Source organism: Mirounga angustirostris, unplaced genomic scaffold (genome assembly GCF_029215605.1).
Source record: "Mirounga angustirostris isolate CCGP_5_RB_7025 unplaced genomic scaffold, mMirAng1.0.hap1 SCAF_14, whole genome shotgun sequence".
NCBI lineage: Eukaryota > Metazoa > Chordata > Mammalia > Carnivora > Phocidae > Mirounga > Mirounga angustirostris.
The window spans coordinates 47,845,577-47,858,626 of NW_026991722.1; the positions used below are offsets into that span (position 1 = coordinate 47,845,577).

Sequence of the window (13,050 nt, forward strand, 5' to 3'; positions counted from 1 at the left end):
TAGCATTTTTCAGAGCATGTTCCTTGGATTCCTCGGAAGATGCTCTCTGTTAATGACAGAGTTTGCTTTATCTGGGCTTCTGTCTTTATTTCATTTCCCACCAAGCCTGGATTTCACTGATAATCATAATAATGTCCTCAATTCCTTTTACTCCTTGCATATTCCATCCCATCAATCAATCTCTCACTCTAGGTGAACCCTTCTTCCAGTGTCTGTATTCTGCTCTCTGTTTTAGGAATACAGCTGGAGAAAACTGTATGGCCAATCAGATTGGCATTAATGCAAACTCCAACAAGGCATTCCATAATGTTCAGAAACCTTCTGACTTGTCCTTGGTCAGCTTGTTTTCTTTTCCCCCGCAACAGCTATTTTAAAATGTACTACTTTCTTTAGGAATTCTATCCCCTTTCGTTCTTTTCATTCTTAGCCAGCAATGTGTTCAAAGTCTTTTCCTCTTCCAAGAGAAAATAGAGACCATCATCAGAAAGGCATTCTCTCCATTCTCTTCCTGTCTCCCTTAAAAGTTGCCTGGGGGGCAGATCCTGTCCTGTTGTAGGAAGAGGTATCTCCCTTATTTTAAGGTAATTCTTTACCTTCTGTCCTGAGTCTCATTCCTTCTCCCTTTTGCATCTTTAATTTCTCTTTTCTACTAGTTCTTTCTCCTCTAGATGTAGAAATGTCCACAACTTAAGAAATAACTTCCCTCACTTTCACTATCCCATTCTTTCCTGTCACCACTTTCTTCTATTTTCCCAATTCCCTTTGATTTCTTAATCTGTCATAATCTGTTTTCTACCTCCAATGCAATTCTTCTTTTTTTCTGAAAACTACCAAATAACCTCAAAAATGAAAATCATGTAATTTAAACACTTAAAAAAACATAAAATGAGAAATGATTGTTTCTCTTTCTATTCATCTAATGCCCCAGAAATGGATTGACTATATTAGAATATTGACCCTTTTCCTCTCTCTTTTACTCTGTTTTTACATTGTTTATGGTCTCATTTTCTATAGAGAAAATTCTGATTTTCATGTGGTCAATAATATGTTTTTCCCCTTTATGGCTTCTGAGTTTTTTTTCTTGTTTAGGATGATCTATATCTCAAGATTATAAAAATGTTTTACTATTTAAAATATGTTTACATACTTTTTCTTGTTTACTTTCTTATGTCTGAAATTTATTTTAGAATTTAACATTATTTCCTTCTACTTGGATAGCCACTTGTCCCAACTTTAATTTTTATTAAAGAATACATCTTTTCCCACTGAATTGAAGTGCTATTTTTATTAAATGTTAAATTTTTTTTTTTAAAAGATTTTATTTATTTACCTGAGACAGAGAGAATGAGAGACAGAGAGCATGAGAGGGAGGAGGGTCAGAGGGAGAAGCAGTCTCCCTGCCGAGCAGAGAGCCCGATGCGGGACTCGATCCCGGGACTCCAGGATCATGACCTGAGCCGAAGGCAGTCGCTTAACCAACTGAGCCACCCAGGCGCCCTAAATGTTAAATTTTTGAATATACTTTAATTTGTTCTGTAATCTGTTCTACTGACCTATTTTCCTGTGCTGTTTTACTACCATAATTATTTGTTTACATAAGCCGTATGGTACATTTTAATATCTAGGAGGTTAACCCCTTCATTATTGTTTTTTTCATAATTTTCTTAGGAAATTGTTATACATTTATTCTGGGTGATTTTGAGAATTATTTTATCTAGTTCCAACTTCTACTGAATCATCATACCAAAAACAAAATCATATTTTGGGATTCTAATTGACATTACATTAAATTTATACATTGGCTTGAGAATGATAGACTTTTCATTTTCAATCTGAGAGTTATAATGTGTTTCTTCATTATTCCATATTTTCAGTAGGCTTGATGACTTTCTTGTTGAATATATTTTTAGGTTTTTGTCACTATTTTGAATAGGCTGTAAGCTCCCTCCTCACCAATGTCTTCTTTTTGAACTGATCAGTGCTAATACGAAAATGTTAATAATTTTTATATATTTATCTTACTTCTAGCCACATTACTAAATTCTCTAATTAAGACCAATAACTTTTTAGTTGAGACTTTTGTATTTTCCAGGCATGTGCCAAATTCTCTGCAAATAATTATTTTTGTCCTTTCTCCCAATATTTATTGATTTATTTAATATTTTGTCATGTTTGGAAACTACTCTCATCTTTTAGTTGTTTTTTTGCTCAGGAATATCCAATTTAATATCTCAATTTTGGGGTGTGTATTTATGTAATCACTTATTTTTCTCTTTTAATTTTTAATGTAATAAATAATACTAATACATTTCCTAAAATTGGGAAATCTTGCTTTTCTGGAATAAACTTTACTTAGTTACAGAATAACTATTTCAACACATTGCTAGATTTGATTTGTTAATATCTAATCTCAGATTTTAATTTTTATTAATTATAATTGTTCTAGTTTTCCTTATTGGAATACCTTTATTAGTTTTTGGCATTAGTATTATGATAGAATGGATTAGGGAAACGTCTTTTCCCTGCCTCTACATACCCTAAAATAGGATACATGGGAATGATTTTTCAATGAATTTAGAGACAACTTAACGGCAAATCTTCGAATCTGGTGCCACTTTAAATGGTAAAGCTTTAGTATGTATTTTTAAAAATTCTTAGATATTTATGTGTTCTACATATCACTGAGTCAATTTTGGAAACATATTTTGATGGGAAATCACTTGTTTCCTTTAGATTTTAAAGTTTGTTGGCAGGAACAAATAGTGCCAGCTTACTAAATATTTTGAATAAATATTACATACTGCAAGAGGTGCTGCAAAAGGATTTTTCTCATTTTCACTTTTGTGCTTTCTTCACAGTGCTCAGCACCAAGTCATAGAATAAAAAGCACTGTACTTGAAGTCAGATGGCCTGTGTTGAAAGGCGGCTCCACTATTAGCCATGTGACTTTAGGTAAGTTGGACTCTTTGAGTCTCAACTTCTTATTTATAAATGAGGATAATACCTATTTTATTAGGTTTTCATGAGGAACATACAAGATAGTATTCCTGAAATATTTTGGCAAAAAATAAAATGTATAAATGTGAGTTGTTATTATTATGTCCTTCATGAATAATTATTAAATTTTTTATTCTTAATTGAAGTATAGCTGACATGTAATTAGTGAATAATTATTGATTTGTATTGGTTTAATTTAAACATTGCCTCTGTAATGAAAGCATGTTGTAGAATATAATACAAATTGCATTTTTTAGCCACAGGATTAAAATTTTATTTTCAGCTGTAACATTTCTGGAGCCAGCTACAAAATGCCATTTTTCTGCACCTTTTTAGTGGGAGAAATGCCTGGGCTCCTCAGGGGGAGTAAGGAAAAAATTTCTTCACCTCTTAGGACGTGGTTATGGTCTGGATTTCACAGCTCTTGTGAGCTCCCCAGCAGATAGGTTGGGTTCAAATCCTGGCACTGTTTATCTCTGTGCTATTTCTGAATACAGTCATCACAACAGCCAGCTCAACATTTCAGAAAGTTGCAGAAGTACAAGTTTTAATGTAGTCAAGAGACATCTACCTAAAGAGGGATCCAACAATAACATTTGGTCTTGATGTAATAAAGAAAAACTTTATCATTTTCAAGTTGAGCCTGAGAGTGGGGATGAAATGCCTTTAAAGAAATAAGGAGAAATATAAAGAGAAAACCAATTGGGACAAAATGGGTAGAAACTAACAATTTAGGGTGCCTGGGTGGCTCAGTAGGTTAAGCATCTACCTTTGGCTCAGGTCCTGATCTCAGGATCCTGGGATAGAGCTCTGTGTAGGCTCTTGGCTCAGTGGGGAGTCTGTTTCTCCCTCTCCCTCTGTCCCTCCCCCATTCCTGCTCTCTCTCTCAAATAAATAAATAAATCTTAAAAAAAAAAGAAACTAATAATTTTATAGCACTTATTTTGTGTCAGGCACTGACACATTCCAAGTGCTTTGCAAGTATTAATTCATTTAATCTTCAGAACAACCCTACGGAATTGTTATTTTTATTTTCATTTTATAGATGAGGAGACTGAGGCACAGACAGGTAAGTATGTAGTCAGTGGGATAATGAAGATTCATACCCAGACAGTGTGTGTTCAGATTCCATGTTTTTTTAGTGAAAAACATCCTAAATCAAGACTTTTTGCAAGTGGGAAAGCAGATAGATATTGGCTCTCTACAAATCTCATAGCTACAGATTGATTTTTATGTACTCATAATCCTTTTATTTCAGATCAGTGCAAAAAACTGAAATTAATTGACTGGATTGGATAACTGTCCGGAAAATATTTTGTTCAAGGAGTGTGAAGGAATTAGGAACTGCTTACTCTATATTTGATTCTCAGCAGAGTCAGGGGGACAGTAGGGCCTCTGGAATATGGATATAATTATTTGTGAATTTTTCATGAGTAGGCATGAGTTTCTTATTCTGGAACTTAAGAGGGACTCTAAGGAAACTTAAGAGAGTGAGAAAGGAAAACATGATACTAGGTCATAAAATTTTGGGGGGTTCAATGATTGATCTGTGGGTGGGCACCATGACCTTTTTTTCCCTCACACATAGTTACACTAAATATTACCTTCAGTCATAACCAGCTGTATATCAAGAGAGTATATTTATTTTAACCATAAAAAGCAAATTAATGACGTCATATCTAGGTTAATTGATCTTTATAGTCCTCAAGTTCTCTGGCATGGCATGTAGGCCTTCAAATACTCATATCACTTGTTTTCATACTTTCATGCCTATACTACTCCTTTGCCTCGAATACCCTTCCCATTCTCTCTGGCAAGTTTTTATGACTTCATTGAGGCCTAGATAAAATGTACTCTCTACAAAGACTTTCACCACTATTTACAGCACTTAGTCGCTGTCTTCCATACTAATCATATTATTATGACTGTGTTGGTATCAGTATATTAAGCTTTTTTTTAATGATATTTATTTTTCTCTTGTTAATCTTTTCTTACAGCCATCTCATCCAAGAACTCAGAAAGGTAGAGGGAAAATCTCCCCTTTCTTTCTTTTTTTTTTTTTATTCTTATGTTAATCCCCATACATTACATCATTAGTTTTAGATGTAGTGTTCCATGATTCATTGAGGGTATGTGCTCTGGTAAGCGCTGTGAATTATATTAAGCTTTTGTTTCTTGGCTTCCAATTTGCTCTTCAGAGCTGTGCTTTCTGATGCTTACAGTTGGGAAGGTACAAACTGAAATGACAACCATGGACATTTTGTGTACAGTTCCCTGATGTTTTGTATGTAGGTGAAACAGTCACATAGAAGTGACTATCAAATTGAAAGTAATGCAAATAGTGATTTCTAGAATGTCGGATGGTTTCAACTGATGTCAGCTTGGGACTGTTCCCAGCTTTGTGGCAACCCTGTGAAAGAAAGTAGCCTGGTGTGACAATCTGGAACAAAGGGGCAGATTCTGTGGGCCCTTCCCAATCCTATTCACATCCCCAGGAAGGCACTGTGGACCTCACCAGGGGTGTCAGATCTTTCAGTTTGCTGCCAAGACCATGCTCAGGGTTGGATTCATCAGGAGGCAGAGAAGGTGATTAACCATATGTCATGAATTAAGTAGTACAAGGACGTTCTTTGCCTTGAAATGTCTCCCTCCTGGGAAGTATGGTGTGACAGGAATAGCACCCCCTGGCTGTGAACGGAAACAGGCCTGGGCTCACCACTGCGGAACTGCTGTGACTTTAGATGAGCTTTTTAACCCCACTGCACTACTAAGGACTCTGGTTGCAAGTAACACAAACCCAATATGAAAAAGAAAAAAAAAAAAAAAGAGATCTATTGGAAGGATATTGTGAAAGGCTAATGGAGAGATCAGAGTCAAACTGAGTCCAGATCCTGAATTTCATTTTCTTAGTCTGTTTATAATAGACCACTCTGGTGCTGCATCTCCATTCAACTTTCACAAAAGGGGATGATCAACAGATGGGGAGGAGGAGAAAAGCCTTTGATGGACCATGGAAGAAGAAAGCTATGGTAAAAACATTTCCATCTCAAGGCTGATTATGAATCAGGGACAACCATGAATGGGGGCACAGATGGAACTCTTTGGTCCATCTTGACTTAAATTTTGTATTTTTGAGGTCAAGGTTCTTTTTTTTGGCCTATGGATGTCCCATTGCTCCAGCACCATTTGTTGAAATGACTATCCTTTCTCCACTGAATTGCTTTTCCACCTTTGTAAAAAATTAGTTAAGCAATAGGTGTAAGTCTATTTCTGGATTCTCAGTTCTATTTCATTGATCTGTAGGTATGTTTTTCCCTCTGCTGGAGTCGCACTGTCTTGATTACTGTAGCTATATAATAAATCTTAACATCAGAAACAATAATTCCTCCCACTTTATTCTTTTTGGAAATTGTTTTGGCTAATATAGGTCCTTTGCCTTTCCATATAAATTTCGGAATTTCCTATGTCTACAAAAACACCTTGCTCGGGTTTTTGATAGGAATTGTGTTAAGTCTATATATCAATCTGGGGAGAATCAACATCTTAATTATGTCAAATCTTCCAATGTATAAACACAATCCTTAAATCTATGAACTCTCCAATAAACCTGGTCTTCTTTGATTTCTTTCATTACATCTTGTAATGAAAAAAGTACAGATTTTGTACATGTTTTGTTACATTTATACCGAAGTATTTCATTTTCTTTGTAAGAATTTTAAACGACATCATGTTTTAAATTTTGGTTTCTAGATATCCATTACTGTATAAAGAAATGCAGTTGATTTGGGGCATTGATCTTATAACCTGGCTAACTAGTTTTAGAAAGTTTTTAAAAACATCTTAATTGTGGTAAAAATCATATAACATGAGATCTGTCCTCTTAAGTTTTTAAGTGTGCAGTACAGTATTGTTTACTATAAGCACCATGTTGTATAACAGATCTCTAGAACTTGTACATCTTGCATGAATGGAACTTTATACCCGTTGAACAACAAGTCCCAATTTCCCTTTCCCACAGCCCCTGGCAACCATAGTTCTACATTATGCTTTGGTGAGTTTGACTACTTTAGAAACTTCATATAAATGGAATCATGCAGCATTTGCCCTTCTGTGACTGTCTTATTTCATTTAGCACAATGTCCTCAAAGTTCATCTATGTTGTAGTACATGACAGAATTTCCTTTTTTTTTTAATGGCTGAATAATATTCCATTGTATGTAGACACTACTCTTCTTTATCTATTCTCTGTTGATGGACATTTAAGTTGTTTCCACCTCTTGTCTATTGTGAATAATGTGGCAACAAACATGGGAGGTTCTAATTCCAGTTATTTTGGGTAAATACTCCAAAGTGGGATTATTGGATGATATGGTAGTTCTATTTTTAACTTTTTGTAGAATCTCCATAATGTTTTCCATAGCAGCTGCACCATTTTACCCAACCACACACAACAATTTTGATTTTTCACATCTTTGCCAGGAGATTTTTGTTTTTGTTTTAATTGCTTTTAGTTTTAGTTTGTGTGTATGCATGTGTGTGTAGTGTGTGTGTGTGTGTGTGTGATGCCTTGGGATTTTGTACATATCTGTACATGCATATGCACACACATACACACATATATATTAGTTGGACATGGTGGCACTTTACCTACAAATACTTTATCACATATATATTGATTAGAGGTATATTCAACTATGTAACTAATTCTACCATCACACTTTGGAAATTAACAATTCCTTAATATCAACTAATATCTAATCCATGCTGAAATTTCCTCAGTTTTTCTTGGTGATGTCTTTTATTGGGATTTCTTTCAACCTCGGATTCCATGAAGTTTCATTTGGTTATTACGTCTCTTCAGTCTCTTGCTGTAGAATAATCTCACTAACCCTTTTCCCTGTGACATTGACTTTTTGAAGAAACTAGGCTAGTTATCTAATTATAAGATATTTCACATTCTGGATTTGCCTTATTGTTTTCTTATGTTTATTTTTAACCCTGTTCTTTTAGCTTTTTTTACCTCCTGTAAACTGTAAATGATGTCTAAAGCCTCAATCAGATTCAGTCTGAGCATGTTTGGCAAGTGTACGTTGTAAGTGATGGTTTGTGCATCACATCAGGAGAGCATAACAGTCAGGTTGTCCCACTATCAGTGAGGCTTCGTTTCATTACTTGGTTAAGGTGCTACATCTTGCCATTGTAAAGGTGCGTCTTCTTGCCATTACCAAGTAGCCTGTAGGAATAAATATTTCAAAATGCCTTGATGGAAGCCAGTTGGTTCTTTCCAGAGAAAGATGATCATCTCCAATAGGATCATGTCCCTTTCAGGAATATATGAGGATGAATATCCACCTTGGAGGAGAAATACATGAGGCTTGCAAAAAGATTACTGACCTTTAAAGAATAGAAAATGTGTCTCTGGTCTATAATTTAATTCAAGCTGGCTCTATAATTTAATTCAAATGTATTAGTTAAGGAATGCTTTTAGATAAGAGAGTGGGAAAAGTCTGAACTCCAAGATGTGATCCCTAAAGTAGAAATCTCCCCTCAGTTTGCTCTGTGGTGATAGCATATTGTCACTTACCTATGCAGTAGCAAAGAGCTTAGCGAGGGGACCTTCTGTCAGAAGCCTGCTTATCGAGGGAGTGTTTTATACAAGGTTTTCTAAAAGAGGGCTTAAAGACTGTAATGTTGGTTTGAAAGTGAAGAAAACTGCCCATTTGTTCATTTCAAGTATGAGGATGTTCTGTTTCTCTGTTAGTGTGCTCTCTCTCTCTCAACCCAGAACTTAAAAAAATAGATCTATTCTCTAAGCAGCTTTCAAATATGCATTAGAAGGAGCAAAATTATTGAGGGCAACAATGATACCATTGGAAACGGACACAAGCCTCTTGCTTCCTTTGCAAACCTATTTGGCTGGGATGTTATAATGGTCTCTAGGGTTTCTTAAACACGTCTTTAGGGAACTTGGGACCAAAACACCCACTAGGTTTCTTTGCTTTTGACTTCAGTTCCCTCCTATTAGTGCTGGATAGATTAACACATGGTTGAGGATTCTGGACCCCTGCATTTCATCCTTGGGTACAGCTGACTAAGAAAGTTTTTACTTAATTGAGCTAAATAGTTCCCCCCATTATCTCACCTTCAGGTAGGAGAGGCAATGGGTTTTTTAAGTACAGAGGCATTTTGCTTTTCTTGTATTTGTTCCTTTATGGTTTGAGGGAGATCATCTTTTTGTGCTTCTATTAGTTCTGCAGTTCTGAGCACGATCATGGTGTCAAGTATCAGCAATTTTCTCAGGGAGAGAGAACAAAAAGTATTTTCACAGAATTAGAAAAATACTCTCAAACAAAATCTGAGGAAATGAAGACACTAGGTTTTACTGCACTCCCCCCATCCTACCCCATATCAGAGGATATTATAAAAGGTGAAGCAGGGCATCATGTGGATTTGCTTCTTTTATTGAATGCATCAAGATGGAAATTCAAGCATTAAAGATACATGGTCTGAAAACGTTGTAGTTTCATCTGTAAAGCTCCTGTCTTTATAGGTCTGTATATTCTTTGTGTTGGCTAAAGCACCCTTAGATTTATGTTTAGGGGTTCTGAGTTGGGTTTTTTCTCAGCACATCATTTTTCTGAAAGGCCCAAGTATGGCATTATTTCACCCTGAGGTCCTCACAGGGTCTGGGCAATGTTCTTGGAAAGACGAGGATGATCTCACCTAGTTGGAAGAAGGGTCACATCATAAAATAATGGTCCTTCTCTCAGACCACTGCACATTGCTAAAATATATTGCCTTTTGACCTTTTGGCTAAGATTCCATGTAGAACAACTAAAATATTAGCTTCCTGTCAGCTTTGCCACACTTGAGGCTATAATTTCTGACAGCTGTAAGAGATCTTGTGCTTTGTGGGGGTCCAGATGAGCCCCTTTGTGATAGCTGAGTTTGTCCAAAAAGACTGGATCATAGATTACCCAGTCCAATAAGCCACATAATGCTTGAATCCTCAGTGCAATGTTTGCTGTTTTTTTCCTGGCTGGGATTGTTCAGCTTGGACTTGAATACCACCAGGGAAGGGCAGGGGACTTAGAGCCAGCCCATTCTATCTTTACCTTACTATTTGGCTGACTACAAAAAGTTCTTCTGTTCAACTGATGCCTTTCTCCCTAAAGTTTAGGCTCAGTTCTTCCTCTGTGGGTCAGTGCATACTAAGTCAAATTCTTTCTCAAATATTTGAAGATAGCTACTGTCTGTTCCCCAAGTTTTGTCTTTAGGTTAAATAACCTAGTTTCTTGAATACATTCTCTTGGAACTTGCATTCGGGCTCTTTTGCCAAGCATATTCCATTCATACTCTAATATATGTACCCAGAGTTGAACTTAGCATTGAGTTATCCACTTTTTCTCATTCTCAATATATATTTATGAGAGCACCATAAAGATCCATTGGATTTCTTTTGGAATCATTTCACACTATTGACACATATTCAGTTTATTATTAATTAAAATTCTGAAGTCTCTTGCATACTTACTGACTCCAAACTTTGCAGTTAATTTTTGAACCTATGTATAGGATCTCATATTATACATAGGTTCAAAATTTACTCATCCTAAATTTTGCTTGTTAAATTTGCCCCATTGTTCTAGCCTCTCCTGGTCTTTCTGAATCTTGATTCTTTTTATCAACAATATTTGCTGTCCTTCCTGAATTTTTATCATCTACAAATTTGCTGAGCATGCCTTCCTTATTTGCATCTTATTACTCACTGATGTTAGAAGGGCAGAATCAAGGACAGAGGGCAAGTGAAAATAGAAATTACAGTCCAATAATGAAGTAACCTTACTATTGATTCCAATAATAATGAGTTCTAGGTCTAACCAGTTGAACAAGTCTTGTGTAGTGAATCTGGTGTGGTGGGAGAGATTGATGTCTCAGTAACCTATACTCCTGATAAGGCTTCTTAATTTAAAAAAGAAGCAAGAAATTAAAGATAGCCTTTAAAGCAAAAGTAAAAAACATCTGCTGGTATATGAAATTTTAAGAAAGGATAGCCTAAGATTTCATTTCAGGCTTTGGTCATGTCCCAAAACCTCAATAACTATTTTATTTAAAAAACCCCAAACAAACCCAAACATGCAGAATAAGCGTTTCAAAGTTGAGTTTCTAGATCATCAAGTTTAGTTAATTGGTGGCTAAAAATGTGGTTTCGTTTAAACTATCCCATATGTAGGCTTTCAACTTCTCCACGTAAAATTAATTTCCATAATTCTTAACAGTAACAGAAACATGTATGTGAGAGATGGAAAGGAACTCCTTTTCACTTGGTGCTTTCTGACTGAATACAGAGGAAGAGTAGGCTTCAGGAGGTACATTGAAGGAAGAGTGGAGTTTTCCAGCTGGGAATGGGTGTAGCACGACTCTCCACATTAAAGATTTCCGGGTAAGTTCAAGAGGGAAATTGCTAAAGCTGAATTCCATAAGGAATCTCTAAGAACCTTTCTGTTGAATGACTGTTTGTAGGCAACATTACCAGGACGGGCAGATTGTGGCACTACATTCCAACTTTTAAAAAACTGCTTTCAGGGGCGCCTGGGTGGCTCAGTTGGTTAAGCGACTGCCTTCGGCTCAGGTCATGATCCTGGAGTCCCTGGATCGAGTCCCTGGATCGAGTCCCTGGATCGAGTCCCGCATCGGGCTCCCTGCTCGGCAGGGAGTCTGCTCCGTCTGGACCCTCCCCCTTCTCATGTGCTCTCTCTCATTCTCTCTCTCTCAAATAAATAAATAAAATCTTTAAAAAAAATGCTTTCATTAGAAGGATAATCCAACCTCTTTAACTTAGTCTGATTAGCAAGATGTATGCTAGTATGAATGATCAGTACTGGGATCATTGTACCTTATTTTCCTTTTGTTTATGCAGTCTCATAGCTACATTTCTGCCTATGTTTTATGATGTTACGACCTGGCCTGCAAACTAATTCCTACTCAAACGGTTGCAGGTTGTTTATAAAAGAATTTTGGAGTCTAGTTTGTTTTAATTTCCAATCTTCCTCTGCTGCATGCCCACATACACGTATCCACACACATACCTTCTGTCTCTCTTAAATATCCACAAATAGCTTTTTCTAGCAAAATATTGTAATTATAATTTATTTGTAGTTGACATTGTATTGGTGAATCACCATCTATCCTTGAAGGTTTTTTATTTTTAAGATTTGGATTGTCAGTGTGACCTATAGATGGGTCAAAATCATCCCTACCTCTAAACATATGCTCTGCTTTAACCATAGTGAACTCCTTATAGATCTCCAAATGTGTTATGATAGCCTCCAAAGCTTTGCATATGTTCTCCCCTTTGACTGGAATGTCCCCTTTCTGTGGCTCAATAGTTCTTACCTATCAAAATGAGGCTAAGTGCTAGCACTAATTCAAATGCTTTTGTGCTTATCTTTTACATAGCAGGTATTGCACTGTTCTATAAAATGTTAATTTCCTTCTATGTCTTTTTTTTAAAAGATTTTTTTTTTTTTAAATTTATTTGACAGAGAGAGACACAGCAAGAGAGCGAACACAAGCAGGGGAAGTGGGAGAGGGAGAAGCAGGCTTCCTGCCGAGCAGGGAGCCCAGTTTGGGACTTGATCCCAAGACCCTGAGATCATGACCTGAGCAGAAGGCAGACACTTAGCGACTGAGCCACCCAGGCACCCTCCTTCTATGTCTTTCACTAACATTGTGTATCTAGGGATTATGTCATATATAATAGGTCCTACTACTATCTGAGACACAATAGATGCTCAGCAAGTATGATAAAGATTCTTTTTAAAGTAGGAGACTTTTCAGGGCACCTGGGTGGCTCAGTCAGTTAAGTGGCTGCCTTCGGCTTGGGTCATGATACCAGGACCCTGGGATCGAGTCCTGCATTGGGCTCTCTGCTCAGCTGGGAGCCTGTTTCTCACTCTCCCACTGCCTGCTACTCCCCCTGATTGTTCTCTCTCTCTTTCTTTCTGTCAAATAAATAAATAAAACTTAAAAAAAGTAGGAGATCTTTATTAT

The 13,050-nt window shown here is 36.4% G+C and overlaps 1 long non-coding RNA gene across 6 annotated transcripts in view; it reads left to right on the forward strand.

Annotated features, from left to right (window-relative positions):
• Window positions 1-323: 323 nt before the first annotated feature.
• The window catches only part of LOC135362508 (uncharacterized), a 287,473-nt gene continuing 274,746 nt past the window's right edge, over window positions 324-13,050 (forward strand). For all 6 annotated transcript variants that reach the window (XR_010407290.1, XR_010407292.1, XR_010407293.1 and 3 more), the window contains exons 1-2: window positions 324-581; window positions 2,859-2,952. This is a non-coding gene — a long non-coding RNA (uncharacterized LOC135362508). The remainder of the gene's footprint in view (window positions 582-2,858; window positions 2,953-13,050) is intronic.